This window comes from Schistocerca piceifrons, chromosome 11 (assembly GCF_021461385.2).
Source record: "Schistocerca piceifrons isolate TAMUIC-IGC-003096 chromosome 11, iqSchPice1.1, whole genome shotgun sequence".
NCBI lineage: Eukaryota > Metazoa > Arthropoda > Insecta > Orthoptera > Acrididae > Schistocerca > Schistocerca piceifrons.
The window spans coordinates 9,431,411-9,455,391 of record NC_060148.1 but is presented as its reverse complement, the minus strand read 5'-3'; the positions used below and the strand labels follow the sequence as shown (position 1 = coordinate 9,455,391).

General features: G+C 47.7%; 1 protein-coding gene across 2 annotated transcripts in view; it reads left to right on the top strand.

The window, feature by feature from the left end:
* The first annotated feature begins 395 nt into the window (after positions 1-395).
* The window catches only part of LOC124720160, a 92,047-nt gene continuing 68,461 nt past the window's right edge, over positions 396-23,981 (top strand). Inside the window, exons 1-2 of one of the 2 annotated variants that reach the window (XM_047245469.1) lie at positions 396-667; positions 15,343-15,591. The gene's annotated coding sequence lies outside the window, so the exon portion shown is untranslated. The remainder of the gene's footprint in view (positions 668-15,342; positions 15,592-23,981) is intronic. The other variant, XM_047245468.1, reaches the window with a different exon arrangement.

The window sequence follows — 23,981 nt, the reverse complement described above, 5'->3', positions numbered from 1 at the left end:
AATGCAAATGACTCTTTAATAAACATTAAAAAACGTGTGTCGTATTTCGGTACTAATATACTTACTTATAATATGAAATATTTGTTGTTTTATCGCTGCGATTTGTGCAGTTGAACGCTGAACACACTGCAGGCATGTTGACTTTATATTTTGTAACAAAAAAGTCAACTAGAAAAATTAAATATTGCAGTAATATCACAACAGCTGACACACTTCCAACACAAACAACAGTAACGCTTTCCTAATGTTTTGACCAAGGAGAACATGGCGGCCGAGTTAGCGTTGGTTGCCGCTAGGAGCGCTGTAACTAGTATCTCAGCCACTCTATGAAATTTTAACTCGTTGGTGGATACTAGATACTTTGGGCCAAGGTGTTTTAACCTCGTTGCTCTGGACTAGCCAGTTGACGTTGACGCGAGTACATGCTGTTGGTAGGTGTGGGTGGCGCTGTTGGGCGGCGCTTGTTGTGGAAAAAGAGCTATATCGCTGACTTTTCGTGTGTGAAGCCCTCGTGTGATAACAAAAGAATGTGTTGAACGACGCTTGGAAAAAGGTGCCGGTTTCTTCGAAATTATGTATACCGTGACTAGAAATTATGTATGAAGATAACATGAAGTCAACAATGCATCTTTCGAGTTCATGTCGCAGGCTGTTTACTTAGCGCACGGTGAGTTCAATCATATCTTTTTAGCCATAATCTTCGAATACATATGAGAAAGAGTATGAGGCAGCTTCCGTTCCATGAACCGCGTATTTTCAGCGTAGTTTTAATTCAACCGGGAACAATATAAGTAAATAGTTGAATTTAGAGCCGAGATGGAGATCGCGGTTATCATGCAACCGGGGCTTGTGCTATAAAACTGTGGTACTCATTCCAGTAGTGGCGACTTTAATATAGCCCCTTTTAACTTTTACACCAAAGAGCTGTATTAAAATTGAAGAAATTATCCAGGTTATAAACAAGTCTTGACACCCCAAGATTAGCGTTTGTTTATTATTTTAGATGAAGCAAACAAGTGCCGTGAGAGTATGTATGCGGTCAGGGTATTCATTCCTTTGCCGTCGTTAGATTTTCTAATTTTTGAACACCTACTTGAAAATGTGACACGGGGTAAAAGTTATGTATTGGATCCCCAATGTCTTTTTCAATATGGCGCGGACGTAAACACAACACTTTGCTACCTCGTCAGTTCGTTACCACAGCCTTTATTTGCCCTCCACATTCGTTGGCTTCGCCAACTCGCAGCCATATTATCACCTTTCAACATAACTTAATCAGAAAGCGCTAACATTCGTAAGCGTATAAGCCGGGAAGTGTCATTTGGAGTTCTTTAAATATTTCCCTGTATCATTACGGCGAAGCCCTATCATTATTCTGATAGCTCGTGTTTTAGATTAGAAAGTTTTTGTGATATCTAGATTTCCCTAGAAAATCGCACCACATCTAATCAAGCTGTTCATATAAGTTCAAAAGGCATGTAACACTAATTCAATGCCGCAACAGCCCCAAAGGATTCTTAACGCACATCATTTATTTAATTTTTTATTCAAATCTTCTAGATGCATTTTCCACTTCAGTACGCATCCATCCATGCCTAGAAATTTTGTGTATGGAGCTTCTGCAATATCATAGTTACCTAACCTAATTCTTGTGCTGCTTAACTTTGCCTCTGATAGTCTGTTACTGAAATTGATCCATACCATTTTTCCTTATTCGTGACAAGAGTGTAAACCATGTAACCATTTTTGTGCATCATTTATTCTCTTTCTCAGACAATATGCTGTAAATCACCCCCAGTGCATCCTTATGCTTGTTATCAGTAAACATCACTATATCAGCTGTTATAAAATCAGTTGACAAATAAGGAACAACAGATCGCCTAACACAGAGCTCTGTGGCTTTCCATAGCTAGACCTAATATTTTTTGTACTTTAAGAGATGTTCCTTGCCTTCATGACATGTTTGTATTCTGTTGTCCAGCAGGCAGTAAGGAATTGAACCATTTGAAGGCAGCTCCCGGGCCCTATAACAGTCTAGTTTCATACGCAGTGAGTCATGGCTTATTAGATCAGATGGTTTGGACAAATCTTTGAATATTACACAGCTTAATTAGTTAATATCCAAGGCATTAAGGACCATTTTTATTAATTGAAAGACTTTTATTTCTGTTGTTCCTTAACTCCTTTTGAGCATTAGTAAGTGTTTTATCTTTTTATTCAGGAAATCAGCTATCCTTTCATAAATTACTCTTCCAGTTATTTTAGAAATAGGCCTACCTGTCAATTTGTAGAGCATCTTTATTATGGGTATCTTTAATTTTGATGGAAACACCCCCATCCTGCAAGTTGTATTAATAATTCCAGTTATCTGTGAATCTATACTGGTGCAGCTAGTTTGATTACCTTGTCTTGACTTAAATTAATACCATTACACACTTCATTTTCTAATTAATAGCATTTCTCACCTCAGATTCTGTTACTGATTACAGAAATATTCTTTCCACAAATTGGTATTCTTATATTTTTGTTATTTGAATTACATGTATTTTTAATTAGTTTTGGTGCCATGTTTGTACAGTGCTTGTTAAATATATTGACTACCACTTTACTCTCACTTTTAATTTTGGTATTATAGTATTCAATTTTGCGTTTTCCTGTGCTATTGTTTGTTACCTTCCAAAACTTTTGCCTTATTACTTTCCCTTTTGTTATGTGAATCATTGCTTGGCCTTCTTGCTGCCTTCAAAACATACCTAAAGACCCTTCTGCATTTCCTGAAATACAGATTTATTGTTTTGATTTTGCGATGTCTGTTTAGGTTTTCAACGGTGACAGCTGATTTCTTAATTCCTTGTGTTAATCGTGTGTTAGACTTCTCACTGGCATTGATGATTTTTATTTTATTTTTTATTTATTTATTTTTGCAGTGCTGTGTCATAGCAATATTTATAGTTAGTGAAAAAGCTTCACATTTCTTGCTGCATCAGCAGTTTCTTCGGTTCCCACACTTCCTTTTCAGCATGCTATTCAAAGACCTTATTAACAGCTCTTCTCTGTAGGTCCCTAAATTCAGCAACCGTAACAATCCTATGACGGCGACTGCAGTCTCGACCACATCTAAATAAATAAATAAATTCAGCGTATGGCTCATAACATCACAGTAAAAGTTACAGAAACAACACGATTAAAAAAAAAATCACGTATGTATAAACAGAACAATAAATAACAGTTTGTATGTAGAGTTGACCAAACTTTACGAGGGCAATCAAATCATTTTGGTTTAGTATAGATGCTGAAAAAAGATTGTTACAAAAAGTGGGATAGCTGTAAAAGTCACTCTAGAACTGAATGTTGCTCTTGTGAATTGTCACCACTAATACAGCACAAAGGAAGCTCCATAAGCAGGAATTCCGAAACCACTCATCATTGGTGCAAATGTTCATAGCTGGAAAACATGGTGCCAAAGCCATAAAACCTAGACTGCCGGAGCTATGGAAGACTGTCATTTGTCTGGACGGGTCTCGTTTCACGTTGTTTTCGGCTTCTGGCAAAGTTTACGGGCCAAGAATGATGCACAGTAGGGGGTCTGTGACGATTTGGCATGCGATATAATGGTATTCCGTGGGCCCCATGCTTAGTCTCTGTGGTCACACCACTGCCAGGGATTGTGTGACCAGTTTGGTTGGTCAGGTCCATCCCATGGACACTTGTTCCTCAGTGGTGCTGCTGCATTCCGAGGTGTCACGGCCGCTGTTCACACAGCTTGCATTGTCCGGGTCTTGTTTTGTGAGTGTGAGGATGGATTGTTGTATCTCCCCTGGTTACAACAGTCACCAGGTCTCAACATTACTGAGCCTTTGTCATCTACTTTGGAGAGTAGGATGCACAGTTGCTATCCGTCTCCATCATTGTTAACTTCACTTACAACTTTTCATGGGAAGAATGGTATGCCATTATCATAAAAGCCGTGCACGACTTCCATTTACCCGTTCTGAGATGACTGGAAGCTGGTTTCGATGATAATTATTTCCCTGTACCGTATTAGGCACTGTGATGGTGTGTTCCGTACACTATTATTTACGCAAATTGTAAGTAAGTGGATGCATGGGGTGTTGCTAAATCTTTTAAGTGGAGCATTTGTCTTTTAATAAAACAATTGGATTATATTCGGCTAGCTGGTTCGGTGGCTAAGCAATAAGGTTAGATATTGTATTACATATATCGCTTTTGTGAAAGAGCTAATTTAATTTTTCCATTCTTCATTCTGTATATACAGTAACACATTACATCTAATACACCAACAAAAATTATTAAAATCCCTATTTTATTTTTATCGTCAGGCTTGTAAGCAAAATGTACAAGACGACATACACTCCTGGAAATTGAAATAAGAACACCGTGAATTCATTGTCCCAGGAAGGGGAAACTTTATTGACACATTCCAGGGGTCAGATACATCACATGATCACACTGACAGAACCACAGGCACATAGACACAGGCAACAGAGCATGCACAATGTCGGCACTAGTACAGTGTATATCCACCTTTCGCAGCAATGCAGGCTGCTATTCTCCCATGGAGACGATCGTGGAGATGCTGGATGTAGTCCTGTGGAACGGCTTGCCATGCCATTTCCACCTGGCGCCTCAGTTGGACCAGCGTTCGTGCTGGACGTGCAGACCGCGTGAGACGACGCTTCATCCAGTCCCAAACATGCTCAATGGGGGACAGATCCGGAGATCTTGCTGGCCAGGGTAGTTGACTTACAACTTCTAGAGCACGTTGGGTGGCACGGGATACATACGGACGTGCATTCTCCTGTTGGAACAGCAAGGTCCCTTGCCGGTCTAGGAATGGTAGAACGATGGGTTCGATGACGGTTTGGATGTACCGTGCACTATTCAGTGTCCCCTCGACGATCACCAGTGGTGTACGGCCAGTGTAGGAGATCGCTCCCCACACCATGATGCCGGGTGTTGGCCCTGTGTGCCTCGGTCGTATGCAGTCCTGATTGTGGCGCTCACCTGCACGGCGCCAAACACGCATACGACCATCATTGGCACCAAGGCAGAAGCGACTCTCATCGCTGAAGACGACACGTCTCCATTCGTCCCTCCATTCACGCCTGTCGCGACACCACTGGAGGCGAGCTGCACGATGTTGGGGCGTGAGCGGAAGACGGCCTAACGGTGTGCTGGACCGTAGCCCAGCTTCATGGAGATGGTTGCGAATGGTCCTTGCCGATACCCCAGGAGCAACAGTGTCCCTAATTTGGTGGGAAGTGGCGGTGCGGTCCCCTACGGCACTGCGTAGGATCCTACGGTCTTGGCGTGCATCCGTGCGTCACTGCGGTCCGGTCCCAGGTCGACGGGCACGTGCACCTCCCGCCGACCACTGGCGACAACATCGATGTACTGTGGAGACCTCACGCCCCACGTGTTGAGCAATTCGGCGGTACGTCCACCCGGCCTCCCGCATGCCCACTATACGCCCTCGCTCAAAGTCCGTCAACTGCACATACGGTTCACGTCCACGCTGTCGCGGCATGCTACCAGTGTTAAAGACTGCGATGGAGCTCCGTATGCCACGGCAAACTGGCTGACACTGACGGCGGCGGTGCACAAATGCTGCGCAGCTAGCGCCATTCGACGGCCGACACCGCGGTTCCTGGTGTGTCCGCTGTGCCGTGCGTGTGATCATTGCTTGTACAGCCCTCTCGCAGTGTCCAGAGCAAGTATGGTGGGTCTGACACACCAGTGTCAATGTGTTCTTTTTTCCATTTCCAGGAGTGTATGTTACATTTCATTCCGGATAGGATTTTCATTTAATTGTAGTCTCTAGAGTCTCCATTTTCTGCATCTATGCTCTGCCAAGTTTCGGGAAACGCATGGCAGAGGGTACATCCCACTATACCAGTTATTACGGCTTCTTCCCATTACGTGGGCATGGAGTGTGGGAGGAACAAGTGTTCGACTGCCTCTGTGCGTGTTGTAATTATTCAGATTTTGCCCTCACGCTCCCTATGATGGCAATATGTAGGGGCTTGTAGTATATTACTAGGGTCTTCACTTAAAACCGCTTCTTGAAACTTTGTTAATAGACTTTGTCAGGTTAGTTTATATCTATCTTCGAGAGAGTTCCAGTTCATTTCCTTCAGTATCTGACACACTGCCGTGGATCAAACAGACCTGTGACCATTTGTGCTGCTCTTCTCAGTACACATTCAATATTCCCTGTTAGTCCTCTTCCACGCATGTCCCACACACTCGAGCAATATTCTAGAATTGGCAGCACGAGTGATCTGCGAGCAATTTGCTTGGTAGATTGCACTTTGCCAGTATTCTACCAGTAAACAGAAGTCTACCACCTACTTTATCCACAACTGTGTGTATGTCATCGTTCCTTTCCATATGCCTACAAATTGCTACACCAGATATTTACTTGCATTGGCAGAATCCAACAGTGACTCGTGTATGTTATAGTCATAGGATACTAAGTTTTTTTCATTTTGTGAAGTGCACAGTTTTACATTTCTGAACATTTAAAAAATTACCAACCTCTGGACCACTTTTAAATCCTATCAACATCTGACTGAATATTTGTGCAGCTTGTTTTGGATAGTATATCAATTTAGATGCTACATCATCTGCAGAAAGTTTGAGGTTACTATTAATATACACAGAAGCAACAAAGAAACTGGTATAGGCGTGCATATTCAAATACAGAGATATGTAAACAGGCAGAATATGGCACTGGGGTCGGCAATGCCTATATAAGGCAACAAGTGTGTAGCACATTTATTAGATTGGTTACTGCTGATTCAGTGGCAGGTTATCAAGATCTAGGTGAGTTTGAAGGCTAGAAAAAGATCCTGCAAGAACGGGACTAATGATGACTCAAGAGAATCATTCAATGTGACATAAGTAATCGTTCAATGTGACATAAGTGCAACCCTTTCACAAATTGCTGATTTCAATGTTGGGCCATCAGCTAGTGTCAGCGTGTGAACCATTCAATGAAATATCATCGATATGGGCTTTTGGAGTTGAAGGCCCACTCATGTACGTTTGATGACTGAACTACGCAAAGCTTTACGCCTTGCCTGGGCCCATCAACACCGACATCGGACTGTCGATGATTGGAAGCATGTTGCCTGGTAGACGAGTCTCGCTCCAGATTGTATCGAGCAGATGGACATGTACACTTGTACCTAATGAATCCATGGACGCTGTATGTTAGCAGGGGACTGTTCAAACTGGTGGAGGCTCTGTAATTGTGTGGGGCATGTGCAGTTGGAATGATATGGGACCCCTTATATGTCGAGATATTACTCTGATAGGTGACACATTCATAAGCATCCTATCTGATGAGTTGCATCCATTCGTGTCCATTGTGCGTTCCGATGACTTGGGCAATTCCAGCAGAACAATGCAACACCCCACATGAGCAGAATTGCTACATAGTGGCTGCAGGAACACTCTTCTGATCTTAAACACTTTCACTGGGCACCAAACTCCTCAGACATGAACGTTATTGAGCGTATCTGGGATGCCTTTAACATGCTGCTCAGAAGAGATCTCCGCCCACTCGTACGCTTACAGATTTATGGACAGCCCTGGCAGGATTCATGGTGTCAGTTCCTTCCAGCACTACTTAGTAGATTCTCTTGTATGCTCGGGGGCGGGGGTGGGGGCTACACCATATCAGGCAGTTTTTAGCAGTTTCTTTGGCTCTTCAGTGTACAATATGAAGAGCAAGGATCCCAACACACTTTCCTGAGACACACCTGACGTTACTTCTACATCTGATTTTGACTCTCTCTATCCACGATAACATGCTGCGTCCTCTGTACCAAAGAGTCCTCAATCCAGTCTCCCCTGTGGGTCCTGGTATTAGAATAGGCCCAAGGTATTTCTGCCTGTTGTAAGAGGTGACTAAAACGAGTTTCTTACGTTTTGGCTTTTGTGATGGTCCCCTGTAGGGTTTGACCTCCATTCTTCAAAATTTTCCTGAAGAGTGAGCCAATTGGGGAAGGGCACTTTACACGGTGCATCGTGTCCATTGTGCATTGAGATCTTTAGCCCATTTTCTCATCGTCCCATTTCAGTCCCGCTCATTCTCCATCTCTTGGGTGAGGACACCTTCCTGGGTGCGTTACCCAACGTGCAGTTTGCAGTGTTGATTTCTGCATTGATGATGACCATGGGCTTCTTTGCACCTCATATCCAGCACAGTAACCAGTCTGTTGTGGTGGGGCTGCCGTATAACCTGTTGGTTGTAGCCCTCTGACACCACACAGGGATTGCTCTGCTGATGTCTGCACCATTAACTCCCCACATATGCCAAGGGGTAGATGCCTATCCCCCTGGGGCATCGGGACTCCCGGCAATGGCCATCCTGCCAGGTGGCCCTTGCTGAGACTGGGTGGTACCTGTGGGGAGGGCCCATGGTCGGAATGGGTGGCATCAGGCCAGATGACACGCGATGCAGTGTAGTCTGTCATCTCTTGCTGGTGGTGAAACACCAGCAGTCCGTAAATGTTCACGAGCTCAATTCAGTGCGCAGAAGTATGACCCCAAATCATTCCCCTCCCTGGCTACACCATGGGAGGAACGTCAGGCTAAGGATGGCAGCTTATCTTATTCGTCCCGGTACCTTGTATGTTTGAGAGCTGATGGGGAATCTTCCGTGACAATGAAGCTTTAGTTTTTTGTTGAGCATTTAGAGAACAAGTTTGGGGAGGTGGAGGGCTTGTCCAAAATGAGATCTTGGTCAGTCTTGATCAGAACAGCATCCTCTGCACAGTCACGGGAGTAATTCGCTTGTGACAAGCTGGGGGATGTTTCCGTAAGCATCACGCCCTATAAGAGCTTAAATATGGTCCAGGGTATCCTATTTCACAGGGACATTCTTTTGCAGTCTGACAACGAGCTGCGTGCTAGTTTAGAGCGGCGAGGTGTACATTTCATCCGGTGTGTCCACCAGGGTCTGAGGGATAATCAGGTTGCCACTGATACCTTCATCTTGGCCTTCGAGGGTGATTGCCCGAGAAAGTGAAGGGGATGGTCTACCGCTGTGATGTAAAGCCCTATATCCCTCCACCGATGCAGTGCTTTAAGTGCTGGAAGTTAGGCCATATGTCTTCCCGCTGTACTTCCAGCATCGCATGTCGAGGTTGTGGATGCTCATCACATCCCAATACTCCATATGCCCCACCTCCCATCTGTGTCATCTGCAGAGAGCACCATTTGCCTTGCTCGCCGTACTATGGTATTCTCCTTGGACCGACTGACCTACATTGAGGCTAAGAGAAAATTTGAATGCCTGCATCCCGTACGTATGACATCTTACGTCGCCGCTACAACAGTTCTGGCGCCATTAACTGTGCCAACCCCAGTCGCCTCTCAGAGCTGGAAGACTACACCTGCCCCCTTGATGGTGGGGGCAGTTCCCTCCCTGTTGCTCCTGCACCACCTTTTTGGGACCAAACACGCCCCCCCCCCCCCCTCGAAACCATCAGGGACGCCCATCTCTGCTTCTAAGCCAGATAACCATAAGTCTTCTTCGGCTTCTCTTGCTAGGAAGGGGTCCCATGGGTCACTCCCTTCTCAGGTTTCTGCTAGTGGGAAAGATGACACCCGCCAACGGCTGAAGAGCCCAAAAGCAGCTGGTTGTAGTGCTTCACGCTCATCCTGAGTCCCGGAGACTAATTCAGTGCAGTCCTCCCAGCCAGGGAAACCCAAGGAACAGTGCAAGAAATCGAAAAAGAAACCCCGACGGACAAGGAACTTGTGGTGGCACCCACACTACCGCTACCTACAAGCTCTGCGTCTGAGAATGGGGTGGAGATTCTGGCGTCCTCTGAGGGCCTGGAGCTTTCCAGACCCTCGGACACAACGGATATAGACTGCTTAGGCAAAAAGTTGGTGGCAGCACCCTGAGGTGTAAACTGCCACATCGAATGTTTCATGACTCCCAGTCTCACAATGACGTCCTCCATTCGAATTGCGGCAGTTTTTTCCACCGCCTGGCTTAGCTACAGCAATTGTTAAGCCTTACACCTGCCTGGTTCCCGGCAATGTGGACCCCTGCCCTCTGCGGCTATAAGGGATATTACAGGAACTGTAGCAACTATAATCGAGTGTCAGGTGGAGTTTGTGTTTGTCCTAAACTCAGTCTGTAGTGACACCCTGCCCCTTCAAACCCCCTTGAAGCTGTAGCTGTCAGAATAAGGATGATGCAGGAAATAACTGTCTGCAATTTAGATCTTCCACCAGATGGTACAATATCCCTGAATATGTTAGCTGCACTGATTGATCAACTCCCTAAACCTTTCCTACTTTTGAGAGATTTTAACATCCATAACCCCTTGTGGGGTGGCACCTTGCTTACTGGCCGAGACAGAGGTGTCGAAACTTTACTCAGTTCGACCTCTGCCTCTTAAATACTGGGTCTGCCACACATTTCAGTGTGGCTCATGGTAGTCACTTGGCCCTTGATTTATCAACTTGCAGCCCAGGACTTCTCCCATCTATCCACTGGAGAGCACATGACGACCTGTGTGGTAGTGGCCACTTCCGTAAAGGACATTGTGCAAAATTTCATCGTGGCTGGAGATATGTCAGTTGGGAACCAAAGGTCCACTTTGTGTGGAATGCCTCTGTCAAGTTGTGTGGGTGTGGGTGTGTGTAACAAGGAGGAGAAGATAGATTAAAGGGAGGGAGGGAGCTTCTGGGTGGGAGAAGAAATAAGGAAATGAGGCATGGAAGAATAGGCAAGCCCACACTAGCATTCGTAGGTGAGTTTCAGGTAGCACATTAAATGGAGTAGTTGCAAGGAGAAAGCAGCATAGAGAATAAGCCCTATTCATGTAATACTGATAAGCTGGTGTACAAAGAATTATGGTGAGGCTGATGGGTTGATAGCTACCCACACAAAGCGGGTTTTTACCAGGTCTGAGCACCAGAATGAAGGTGCTTTCCCACCACTCCGATGGAAAGACGCCATCGCACCAGATCAGGTTGAAGATGACGAGGAGATGTCGCTTGTAGTCTTCCTGTCACTGCCTCGGCGTCAGGTCCACGGGCGCCTATCCGGATGGGCTCTAAACAAGGCTGACTGGGAAACTTTCACCTCTGCTGTCACCGTTGAATCTCCTCCACTCGGTAACATTGATGTTATGGTTCAGTAGGTGACTACTACAATTGTTTCTGCAGCGGAAAACACAATCCCTTGCTCTGTAGGGTGCCCCCAGCATAAGGCAGTCTCTTGGTGGTTGCCGGATGTCGCTGAAGCAATTAAGGAGTGTTGGTGAGTGCATTCGCCAACTTATCAAACGACTGAAGCAGGAGTGTTGGGAGAGATAAGTCTCGATCATCGCAAACATGATTTCCGAGTCCGTTGCCGAGCACTTTGCTCGAGCGTCTGCATCGGATAAATAGCCCCCAGCCTTTTCCACTCTCAAATGGCGGCTATAAGGGAAAGTCCTCTCATTTACTACATGCCCCATTTACAGACTGGGAACTCCTGTGCCCTTGCACATTGCCCTGACACAGCTCCTGGACCTGATCAGATCCACAGTCAGATGATTAAACATCTCTTATCTGACTACAAGCGACATCTCCTCGTCATCTTCAACCTGATCTGGTGCAATGGCGTCTTTCCATCGGAGTGGTGGGAAAGCACCTTCATTCTGGTGCTCAAACCTGGTAAAAACCCGCTTTGTGTGGGTAGCTATCAGCCCATCAGTCTCACCATAATTCTTTGTAAGCTGCTGGAACTGTTGGCAGTTGCTTTGGATCCTGGAGACACATGGGCTACTGGCTCCATGTCAGGGCATCTTCCGCCAGGGTTGCTCTGCCACTGATTATCTTGTTTCCCTCGAGTCTGCCATCCGACAGCCTTTTCTAGATGCCAACACCTGGTTGCCATCTTTTTTGGTTTACGAAAAGCATACGACATGACCTGGTGACATCATATACTTGTCACATTATACGAGTGGGGTCTCACAGGCTCACTCCTGATCTTTATCCAGAATTTCCTGTTGCTCCGTACTTTCCGTGTCCACGTTGGTGCCTCTCATAGTTCCATCCCTATCCAGGAGAATGGAGTCCCGCAGATCTGTATATTTAGTGTGTCTCTATTTTTAGTGGCCATTAACGGTCTAGCAGCAGCTGTCGGGCCCTCCGTCCCACCTTCTCTGTATACAGACGACTTCTGCATTTCGTACTACTGCTCCAGTACTGTTGTTGTTGAGCGGTGCCTCTGGGGAGCCATCCACAAGGCGCAGTCATGGGCTCTAGCCCACGGCTTCCAGTTTTGAGCTGCAAAGTCGTGCGTCATGCACTTTTGTCGGCGTCATACCATTCATTCGGAACGTGCACTTCACCTTAATGACAATCCATGCACTGTATTGGAGACGTATCATTTCAAAATGATTAATGGAAAATCTCATATGAGATGTGAAACAACTACTAACAAAGAGATAGAGGGGCTGGCCAGTACTTACCTCAGCTCAGTACAGCCGATAGATACACATAAAACAGAACTGAAAATTTACATTCCTAGCTTTCGGAACTTTGTTCCTTCATCAGGGAGGAGAGAGGGGAAAAAAGGGAAGAAGGGAAAGTGGATTCAGTTACTCACAACCCAGGTTATGAAGCAACAGGGAGAGGTAAACAGGGAGGGGTGCAGATCGCTGCACGCTGCTGCAGCTCGCTGCACGCTGCTGCAGCTCTACAGTACCCTTGTCCAATCCCGAATTGACTATGTGAGTGTGGTTTATGGCTCGGCAGTGCCTTCAGAATTGCATTTACACGACCCTGTGCACCACTGTGGGGTTCGATTAGTGACAGGAACTTTTATGACGAGTCCGGTGACCAGCGTAATCGTGGAGGCTGGTGTACCTCCGCTGCAGGTGAGGCATGCACAACTGCTTGCCAGTCACGCAGCACACATTCGTAGTTCCCCTGAGCATCCGAATTACAGTCTCGTTCTCCTGCCCACAGTAGTCCATCTCCCACATCTGCGGCCCAGATCGGGGCTGATGATTGTGGTTCGCGTGCAGTCCCTTCTCTCTGAACTGGAGTCCTTCTCTTTAACACATCTACTTCCGGTCTGTTCACATACACCTCCACGGTGTACGCCTCAGATGGAGCTTCGTCGGGACCTTTTTCGCGGCCCTAAGGACTCCGTTAACCCCGCCTCTCTCCACTGTCACTTCCTCTCGATTCTTGACATGTTCCAAGGCTCTGAAGTGGTTTGCACCTACGGCTCATTGGGTGATGGTCGCGTAGGTTTCTCATGTTCGTGGGTGACATGTTGAGCAGCACTCCTTGCCAGTTGGCTGCAGTGTTTTCACTGCAGAGCTGGCGGCCATATCTCTTGCTCTTGAGTACATTCACTCGTGCTGTGGCAAGTCATTTCTCCTGTGTACTGACTCATTGAGCAGCCTGCAAGCTATCGACCAGTGATACCCTCGCCACCCTCTGGTAGTGTCCTTTCAAGAGTCCATCTATACCCTGTAACAATGCAGCCATTCCGTGGTGTTTGTGTGGACCCCAGGACACGTCGGAATCCCCGACAATGAACTTGCCGACAGGCTGGCCAAACAGGTGACGCAGAAACCGCTTCTGGAGATAGGCATCTCCGAAGCTGACCTGTGTTCTGTCTTACACCACAGCATTTTTTGACTTGGGTAGATGGCATGGCATCACAGCACGCACAACAAACTGTGTGTCATTAAGGAAACTACAAATGCGTGGAAATCTTCCGTGCAGGTCACTCACAGGGAATCAGTTGTATCTGCCGGCTCCGCATTGACCATACGTGGCTAATGCGAGGTTACCTGCTCCATTGTGAGGACCCACCTCAGTGTCGCTGTGGCTGCCAAATGACAGTCGTCCACCTCCTGCTGGACTGACCACTTTTAGCCACTCTGCGGCAAGCTTTTTAATTTTCCCAGCTCCATGCCTTCGCTGTTGGGCAACAATGCCTCCACAGCAGCTTTAGTTTTATATTTTATCTGTGAGAGTAGGTTTTATACTTCTATGTAGGTTTTAGTGCATGTCCTTTGTCCCTCTGTGTCCTCCACCCTAGAGCTTTTAGGTTTTAGGTTTTAATGTGTTGCAGAGTGGCTGGCTTTCCCTTTTTGTTTTTCGTGGTTGGCCAGCTACTGTAATTTGCTTTCATGTTTAACTCTCTTCTGTTTCTAGCATCTCTGTTGTTTTCTTGTCCTTGTTCTTGTTTGTTCCTTTTAGTGTTCGTTGCCTTCCCTTTGTTCTTTTGGCTTTTCCTTTCTTTCCGTTTTGTGTTTATATATTTCGTCTGTTTTATTCTCACACTTGTGGTATTGTTTTATTAGGAACAAGGGACTGATGACCTCGTAGTTTGGTCCCTTCTCCCGCCTTTAAACCAACGAACCAACCAACCTCACAGGCTCAAGCAGAGGCCCGATGGCAAAATGCAGGCACTTAGTGGCACATGCTGACTCGACATTGTGAGTTGCTGGTGACTCTGTGACCACGACCCTGGCATTGCGTCAGTGGCTGGCGCTGGCATTACACACATTTTGGTGGAGTTCGGCAGGCCGTGTGTGTGTGTGTGTGTGTGTGTGTGTGTGTGTGTGTGTGTGTGTGTGACAGCTGAAACGAGACCTGCTTTGTCAGTATAAAAAATAGCTGTCCGGCCAGGCTGGGCACGGGCATCTGCCGTGTGTGAAACGGTCGACATTCCTCCACTGTCCCGACGGGACCGAGAGCCCGTGGGTCTGGCTGCCGTCCGGATAGGCCGGGGGTCGAACTGAGGTCCTCTCGGGCCGGAGCCAGTGGGGTCAGACAGTGCCGTGCACTGCTCTAGAGTCACCAGGCGGGGTTTGACCCCAGACGACACTGCCGACTGCTGCCAGCTCCAGTATTGACTCACTCTGCCCACTACACACATGCGCGCGATCGCGCGCACCTACCTCTGCCTGTCGTTACTCTGAGGCAGCTGGAATGTGCCTCTAGTAAAATTGCTGTCGATTCGAGTGGTTGGCAAGTGCCGACACCTTTCCCAACCTGAGGTTCTTCGACCACTGCCACCACTGTCTGTCCTGCCGGTGTGTATCTAGGAAGTCGGTAAATTGTTACCAGTAGCTGTCTTCATATACTGCACCTTTTTCACACCTCCATCAGAAAACAATTCGAGAAGACACCATTACAATTCTTTTGACAGCATTCCTCCAAGTGTTTGCAATGTAAATAAATGGACTTCATATTAATGGGTAATTAGTTCTATATTAACAACTGCTAATCAGGGAAAATCATTGTCTCTCAGTGTAACTCGCCCGTTTCTGTACACAGTCGAAGCCCCCGGTTTCGGGGTCTTCGGTCACCGAGTGTCCCGGAAGATAAGTCTGCTGGCGAGTGACGTCCAGTCTGGGATTGGCGGGCTCTGGCAGCGGCTCATTGAGAGTCCGATGCGGGCACCGCAGCCCGGGGTCTCGGAACACCTGCTGTCTGGCCACGGAGGCCGTCACACGCTCGCTAGCACGAGCTGCCGGCAAGGGAGGACCTGTTTGCTGCACGTGTTGTGGAGGAACAGTTGTCCCGGTGAGACTGAGTGCTGTTGTCATTTGGAATGGACCGTCTGACGAGCACATAATATGAACAGAGTGTTTATCAGACAAAAGCAGCAACTAGGTAGAGTGGTGGTATCTCGGAAGCAAAATAATGCGTGAGAGATGTCACAGTAAGAAGAGAATAGAAGAGAGATAGCACAGGCAAAGAGGACATTCCTAAGAAATTGAGGTCTGCTAGTATGACACATAGGCTGTAATTTGAACGTGGAAGTTAATTGTGCACTGTGTAAAAGCCAGGAGAGAATCAAAGTGTTCGTATGTGGTATTACTGAATGCAGATGGAAGTTAAGTGTGTTGGTATGACTAGAAGCGAGGAATACTCCGATGTGGGAAAGGAGGATGAGAAAGATTGACTAGAAAATATTGGGAATAACTTGTACGGTATTAGAGGAGCTGTAAAACATAAATGTGTAATGGAAGCCAGAAATTGGAATATATCCAGCAAATAATTGGGGTGGGGCATTGTATGTAAGTACTCAGACATGAAGAGGTTGGCACAGGAGAGACGTTTTCTGCACGATGTTTTCACAGCTGACGTAGTCTCCTTCAGGTTCTGTGAGCCGTCCCCTCGTGCGTACTCGCCGTGTGGCCTCGGATCGGGCTGTGAAGTATAGTAGGTGTCACACTGCTTTTTACTGTGCAGTTATACAGGTTGGGCACTAAGTCTTGTTCTGATTATAAAAATTTATAACAGAATAACTGTTTGACATAATGAGTTACATTTGATGCCGTTACATAGGTTAGTGTTACCTGTTTTTTTAAAGACCACTTACATTGTGTGTGCTCCCTCGGTAGCTCGGAGAATGTCGAGTCGGTATTCCACTTCCCGCCAGATGTTTCGTAACATGTGTTCTGTCACATTACCCACAGCAGCTTGTATCCTACCCTTCAGTTCGTCGACGTCAGCAACTGGTGTGACGAAGACTCTGAAAGATTACTGTATCTCATTGCCCTATCAGAACCCCTCGGGTTGGCGACCCCGGGGTCCTGAGCTGGGGACTGGTCGGCGCCGCCAGTCTCCTGTCACCGTAACCCCCGGACATGCGTCAGGGACCACCGTATGGCGCGGCGGTGGAATGTTGTGTGCTGCGGGGAATGGTAATCTTGGCTTGACCGCCTGGATTGCGAGGACGGCCAACCTCTATGCAAACCCCTCAATCTTCTGGTGTGCTCCGCGCCTATGAGATGCGTGGCTGTTGAGGTGGAACAGTCGCAAGCGGGCAGCCTCTGGGGCACCTGCCGCACCCCAGTTGTATAAGGCTTACTCGGGCACGCGGGGCTCTGTCTGAGCGGACCTTTAGTTCCCTAGCTGCTCGTGGGGCCACAATGGACCCTTCGACCTCTACATTTCCCCCTACCAGTGGCTTGGGTGGGCCACTGGTAGGAAAACACACCCCATCGAAGAAGCGACTTCGTGCTGCGAGTCCTCCAGCGCCTAGTGTTGATCGAGATTTATCAGACTGTCGTAACAGAGCACGTGCTGATAATCAGAATGTGTTTTTGATTATTAAAGGGAAGGAGGGTAGCTTTGAGAGGGTTTCTCCCTTTTACATCCACAAGGGTCTTGAGGGAATTGCAGGAACACTTAAATCTGTGAAGCGACTGCGCAATGGGACTCTCTTAGTTGAGACATCTAGTTCCCGTCAAGTCGCTTCTCTTCGGAAAGCAACCTGTCTCGGTGAGTACGCTATCGAGACCGAGCTCCACTCCACTCTGAACTACAGTAAGGGTGTTGTGACATGTAGGGACTTGGTGGATATCCCCACAGACGAGTTAAAATCTGAATGGGCTGATGAAGGTATTGTGGACGTGCAGCATATTATGAAACGAGTCGATGGGGACCTCATCAAATCCGACTCGTTTATTCTCACGTTCAGTTGCCCACGACTCCCAGAGCATGTTAAAGCGGGGTTCTTACGTTTGCCGGTAAGGCCATATTTCCCCAATCCAATGCGCTGTTTTAAATGTCAGCGCTTTGGGCATACTACGTTGGGGTGCAATGGGATAGCCACTTGTGGTAAATGTGGTCAGCCTGCCCATGAAGGAGCCGATTGTTCATCACCTGTGAAGTGCGTGAATTGCTCTGGGAGTCACCCTGTCTGGAGCCGGGTCTGCCCCATCTATCTCGAAGAACGGAAGATACAGGGGATCAAAACATCTAAGCGCATCCCCTATGGTGAGGCCAAGAAGCTCTTTAAGGCCATGCAACCTCCTGTGTTTACTACATCTTTCACTTCCGCTGTGAAAAAACAGGTACAAATGGCCACTGTTGCTACGCAAACGGAGGTTGCTAGTGTTAGCACTAATACCTGCGTTTGCCAGTGCACTTGTGCTGCTGCGGTTGTTTTGCAACCTGCGGCTCTCCCCGCAACGTCGGACAAGGCTGTGGTTGCTGACATTGGGGTACTTCCTCCCTCTCCCCATGTGGGGCCTTCTGCCCAAGCGAGTAATGCTCCACCTGTTGACAAGGCTCTGCATTCTAAGCCCCCCAAGACAAAGACGCCGAAGCTGAAGGTTTTGCCACCTGAGGAGACTAGTCAGGGTCGGTCCGATGACGAGGCCATCGTACTGTCTGACATCTCCCGTGGGTCGTCATCGGAGCTGATGGACATTGACGTCGACCGGGGGCGATCTTCTCGCCCCAGGAATAAATCTCCGGCCAGTACGGGCTCTCCTCCAAAGCACAGAGGCAGGGTGAGAGTTCAGCCCCCCTGATCACTGGCTCCCATATTACAGTGGAACCTGAATGGGTTCAGGACGCATGTGGCCGAATTACAACTCCTTGTACGAGAGTGCCCTTTGTGCTTATGTCTCCAAGAGACACATTTTCGGGCCACTGATGCTCCTTCTTTACGGGGCTATACTGTCTATCAGAAAAATGATCTGACGGGGGGAAAGGGCAAAGGGTGGTGTTGCGGTTTTTGTCCGTGACGTGCACCCCTCATCTGAGCTCCCTCTCGTTACAGACTTGCAAGCAGTTGCAGTTGACCTTCTTGTGGGTCGGAGGCTCACAGTCTGTTCACTTTACTTACCACCTCAGGATGCGATAGGCTCTGAGGCTCTCGCAGACCTTATTAGCTAACTCCCCCGCCCATTTCTTCTTCTGGGGGACTTCAATTCTCATAATGTCTTATGGGGCTCTTCGACTACTTGCCCCAGGGGTCGCATTCTGGAAAGCCTCGTGATGTCTGAAGAACTGTGCATCCTCAACTCTGGTGCTCCCACTCATTTCTGTACTGCTTCTGGGTCGTCATCAGCTATTGACCTTTCCTTTTGCTCTCCAGCACTCGCGGATTCTGCTCTGTGGGAGGTTGCTGCTGACCTCTATTCTAGTGACCACTTCCCCCTTTGGATTCGCCTCCTGGATGAGGCTATGGCATTACCAGTGCCGCCCCGGTGGCACCTCTGCCGAGCTGACTGGACACTTTTCAGCCAACTGGCTGTTTTGGAACACCGTGCCAGCATCCACGAATGGGTAGACCGTGTTACAGCCGTGATCTCCCATGCTGCTGAATTGTCAATCCCACGGTCATCCGGTCATCCCGAGAGGCATCCTGTCCCTTGGTGGACCACTGAGTGCCGCTCAGCCATCCGAGCCTGCTGTGCAGCTCTGCGCCGCTTCAAGTGCCGTCCCTCAGCTGACAATCTTGCGGCCTTCCGGGTGGCAAGGGCCAAAGTGCGGCGCGTGATTAAAGAGAGCAAACGACGGTCGTGGCAATCGTTCTTGAACTCCGTCTCCCGCTCCACTAGTTCTACGAAAGTATGGGAAGCCATCAGGAGGATTTCCGGGAAACGCAGCCAACTACCTGTCACGGCATTGCTGCATCAGGGAAGTCTTCTCACGGCGCCGAGAGACATTGCCCAGACACTGGCCATGCATTTTGCGGCATCTACCGCCACTATTAACTGTGATCCAGATTTCTGCCGCTATTGCACTGCCATCGAGAGGGGTCACTTGGACTTCTGGTCTCCAAATTCTGAGCCCTACAACTGCCCCTTCACAATGTGGGAACTGGATTCGGCGCTGTCTGTGGCTCACGATACTGCGCCTGGTCATGATCAAATCCGGTACAGCATGCTGCAGCACTTGTTACTGCCTTCCAAGGAAGTTCTCCTGAATTGTTTTAATATGATATGGTTATCCGGCACGTACCCTGACTCGTGGTGGGAGGCGGTTTTGATTCCCCTCCTCAAACCGGGGAAGGACCGAATGCGTCCCAGTAGTTATCGGAGTATTGCTTTGACGAGCTGTGTCGGGAAGACGTTGGAATGCGTAGTCAACTGTCGCCTGGTTTGGCTGCTAGAGACCAGGCAGCTCCTTAGCCCCTTTCAGTGTGGCTTTCGGAGATGTCGTTCACCTACAGACAACTTGACCTTGCTTGAGGCGACCATCCAACAGGCCTTCCTGCGTAACCAGCATTGTCTAGGTGTATTCTTTGACATTCATAAGGCGTATGACACTACTTGGCGCCGCCATATCCTCAGTCAACTCCACGAGTGGGGCTTTCGTGGCCGTCTCCCCGTCTTCATTCGGTCCTTTCTTTCCCACCGCCTCTTTCGATATAGGGTTGCTAATGTGCTATCTGATTTGTATGTGCAGGAGAATGGTGTTCCTCAGGGAAGCGTTTTAAGTGTCACCCTCTTTGCCGTCGCCATTAACAGTATCACATCCACTATCTGGAGTCCTGCCCAATGCTCCTTGTTTGTGGACGATTTTGCTGTTTTCTGTTCTTCCTCCGGTCTTGTCACTGCTAGTCGGCAGTTGCAGCTTACGATACAGCGATTAGAGGCACGGACTGCGAAGACGGGTTTTTCCTTTTCTGCAGACAAATGTGTGTGTGTTCATTTTAATCGTTCTCGATGTCTTTTTACCTCCCCTGAATTGCGTCTGAGGGACACCATTCTTCCTTTTAGCGACACTGTGCTGTTCCGGGGCCTCACTTTCGATTCCAAGTTGTCGTGGTTGCCTCACCTTAAAGACCTCAAGGTGCGGGCCCCGAAGGCACTGAATATTTTGAAGTGTCTGAGCCATCGGTCCTGGGGTGCAGATCGGGCGCGTCTGCTGCAGTTTTATAGGGCTTTCGTCCGATCGCGTCTCGACTACGGTTGCACCGTGTGTGGGTCAGCGAGGCCTTTGTATCTCAAGATTCTTGACGCAGTACACCATGAGGGTATCAGGCTGGCCACTGGTGCCTCCCGTACCAGTCCCATCCCCAGCCTGTGTGTCGAGGCAGGGGAACCGCCGCTCGCCATCCGGCGGAAACTCCTCACGGTGCGACGGGTGTGTCAATTCCTTGCCTGTCCTACCTCCCCTGCGTACCCTGCCGTTGCCCGACCGCCTACGGAACGTCTCTTTTCCAGTCGTCCCAGGGCAACGAGACCATTTGGGATTCGTGCCAAGCATTTGCTCGAGTCCCTTAGTGTGGAGCGTGTGGCCCCCCAACGACAAGGTTTTACTCGCCTGCCTCCCTGGTTGCTCCGGAGGCCCAGCGTCCTTTTAGACTTGTCGGAGTACCGGAGGAGCTGCACTCCTGCGTTTGTTTTTACCTCCTTATTTTATGATATTTTAAACCAGCATCCCGACCGTGTACCAGTATTTACGGATGGCTCTAAACAGGGGGACTCTGTTGGTTGTGCTGTTGTTTTCCCTGATCGAGTCATCAAGTTACGGCTTCCTGCGGCGTTTACCATCTTTGATGCCGAATTGTTTGCGATCTTGCGGGCATTGGAGCAGATGAGATGTGTTCCCAGTCGTAAGTTCCTCATCTGTTCTGACTCCCTGAGTGCCCTTCAGACCGTGCAACACTTGTACCCAGCGGATACGGTCGCCCGGGACATCCGTGATGCCCTACACCACCTGCAACGGCAGGGGAAGGAGGTTTGTTTCTGCCGGGTGCCGGGGCACGTGGGTATTAGGGGAAACGAACTGGCGGATGTGGCTGCCAAAGATGCGTGTTCCCTCCCTCACGTTGTTGCGTGTGCCGTCCCCCTCCGTGCTGTTACCTCCCTCCTGCGTTATCGCGTTCTGCGTCAGTGGGAAGAGGAGTGGCTGGCAGTCGGTGAAAATAAGCTGCGTCTGGTCGAGGCCACTATGCGGCCGTGGCGCGCGTCCTACCAGTCGTGCAGGCGGAATGAGGTTCTCCTCAGTCGCCTTCGCATCGGGCACAGACCCTTAACGCGTGGCTTTTTACTCCGGCGGGAGGACCCCCCAATCTGCAGTGCTTGTGGCGTCCAGATTACTGTCCGCCACATTTTACTTGACTGTCTTTTATTCTCTGACCAGAGGGCAGTGGTTTCTTTGCCACCGGATTTGCCCTCTATTTTACAAGATGACGCAATGACTGTAGTTAAGGTCTTACGGTTTTGTGTCCTGTCCAATTTGTTGCCTCGGATTTTAGGGAGAGGGTTTTAATGTGCTGCTGGGTGACTGGCTCACCCAGGTTTTAGGCAAGAGGTCAGCCAGTCACGATTACCTCCTTGTTTCCCTTCAGTTTCTGTTCTCTTTTCCTTGTTTCCCTTCCTTTTTAGTGTGTTCCTTCTCCTCTTGTTTTGCCTCTGTATGTGAGGATTTGGAACTGTGTCAGGTCTGTGTCTTTTAGCCGTTCTCCTTGTTCGCTGTTCGTCTTAGTCCCTTCACTGCACGTGTTCCTGTTTTTATGCGTTTGGGCGCTGATGACCACGCTGTTTAGCGCCCGTAAACCTCAAACACACACAGAACCCCTCGGAGAGCATTAAACACCAGTCCTAATTGCCTGATTGTAAAGTGACCTGTTTCCAAATTACATACAAAAATAACCACTATTTCAGTATACATATAATTCGAAAATGACGCTTTGGTGATTAACATTGTTCTTACGTGAGAAACATGATATAAATGTGAAATTAATACTGTAACTAATCGAAAGAAATGTAGCACATGGTCAGGACGTACCAGTAAACCTATCGGTATAAAATTACTACAGCAAATTAAATAGAACATATAAATAAAGCACGTTAATTGAATCTCCGATATATGTTAGCACTAAAATTCAGGCACTAGTTGATTTGTTATAAACAAATTTTGAAATGTAATTGTTACCTGTAACATAATTAGTCAGAAAATGTTATAGTAACTCATAACTAAGTTGAAAATAGGTTCACCTTGTTCAGCACTGAGATTGCTAAAAATTTACAATGTGTAGCTCATATTCGGTGAAACTTCTACTTGTGATTTTTTACATAAAATTGTAATTTTCATTGTAGGTAATTGTTAACAAAAGTATAAATAGAGGTCACGCAGGCGCCTTGGGGCACTCGTTTTTTGGCTAGGGTTGCGAGAAAATGTATTGTAGGCTCACTCGTTTGTTGACTGTTGTGAACTCTGTCATTTGATGTCAACTTTGGGTACATCTTATGTAACCGGTACAGTTCACCGGGCTCGGACACCAGAGTCCTGGAAATATATCAGTAGTAAAACTGCACTGTACTTTGGAATTTATTTGGGAGTCTTCCGCAATCCTTTTCATAGGCTGCATAGCGACGAGACGAATCCAGGAATTTTACAACACCCCGAGAACTAAACAACTCTCACTGTTGGTAGAATTGACGTGAAAACAACAGCGCATCGACTTGGCATTTCACTCAAAAGTCAAAACATTTGCAACGCGGAGGTGGGAAAATATGAACATCTCAACTCTGTCCTAGATATAGCCCCAGAAAAAAAAAGTCAAGGGGTGTAATATCTGGAGAGGGGAGCAATGTCTGGATCGGTGGATCGGAAGGAATGGTTCAACACCCTGGCCACCCCACTCTCCAGACATTATGCCCATTGACTTTTTTTCTGGGGCCATATCAAGGACAGAGTCTTTGTCACATCAGTTGCTGACGTCGACGAACTGAAGGCTAGGATACAAGCTGTTGTGGGTACTGTGACAGAACACATGTTATGAAACATCTGACAGGAACTGGAATACCGCCTCGACATTCTCCGAATTACTGAGAGAGCACACGTTGAGGTTTACTGACGTAAGTGGTCTTAAAAACTAGTAACACTAACCTATGTAACGCCATCAGATGTAAATTATTATGTCAAATGGTAATTCTGTAATAAATTGTTATAATCAGGACACGACTTCGCGCTGACCCTTTATTACGAGCACCCACTACACCCATTGGTGCTCATTTTGTTTTCAGGGTGCACACTGGTATTCCACAAAACGCAGTATCTCTGTTCCTAGGTCTAGTTTAGTTGCCAAAATATTGTGCACAATGTGGAATTAACAGCTTTGCTGAGCACCCGAAAGCACACTATTAAGGAATAACCGAGAAAACTTGCGTATAAAAGCTACTTCACTTTGCTCCATAGCATTGAGGAAATATACT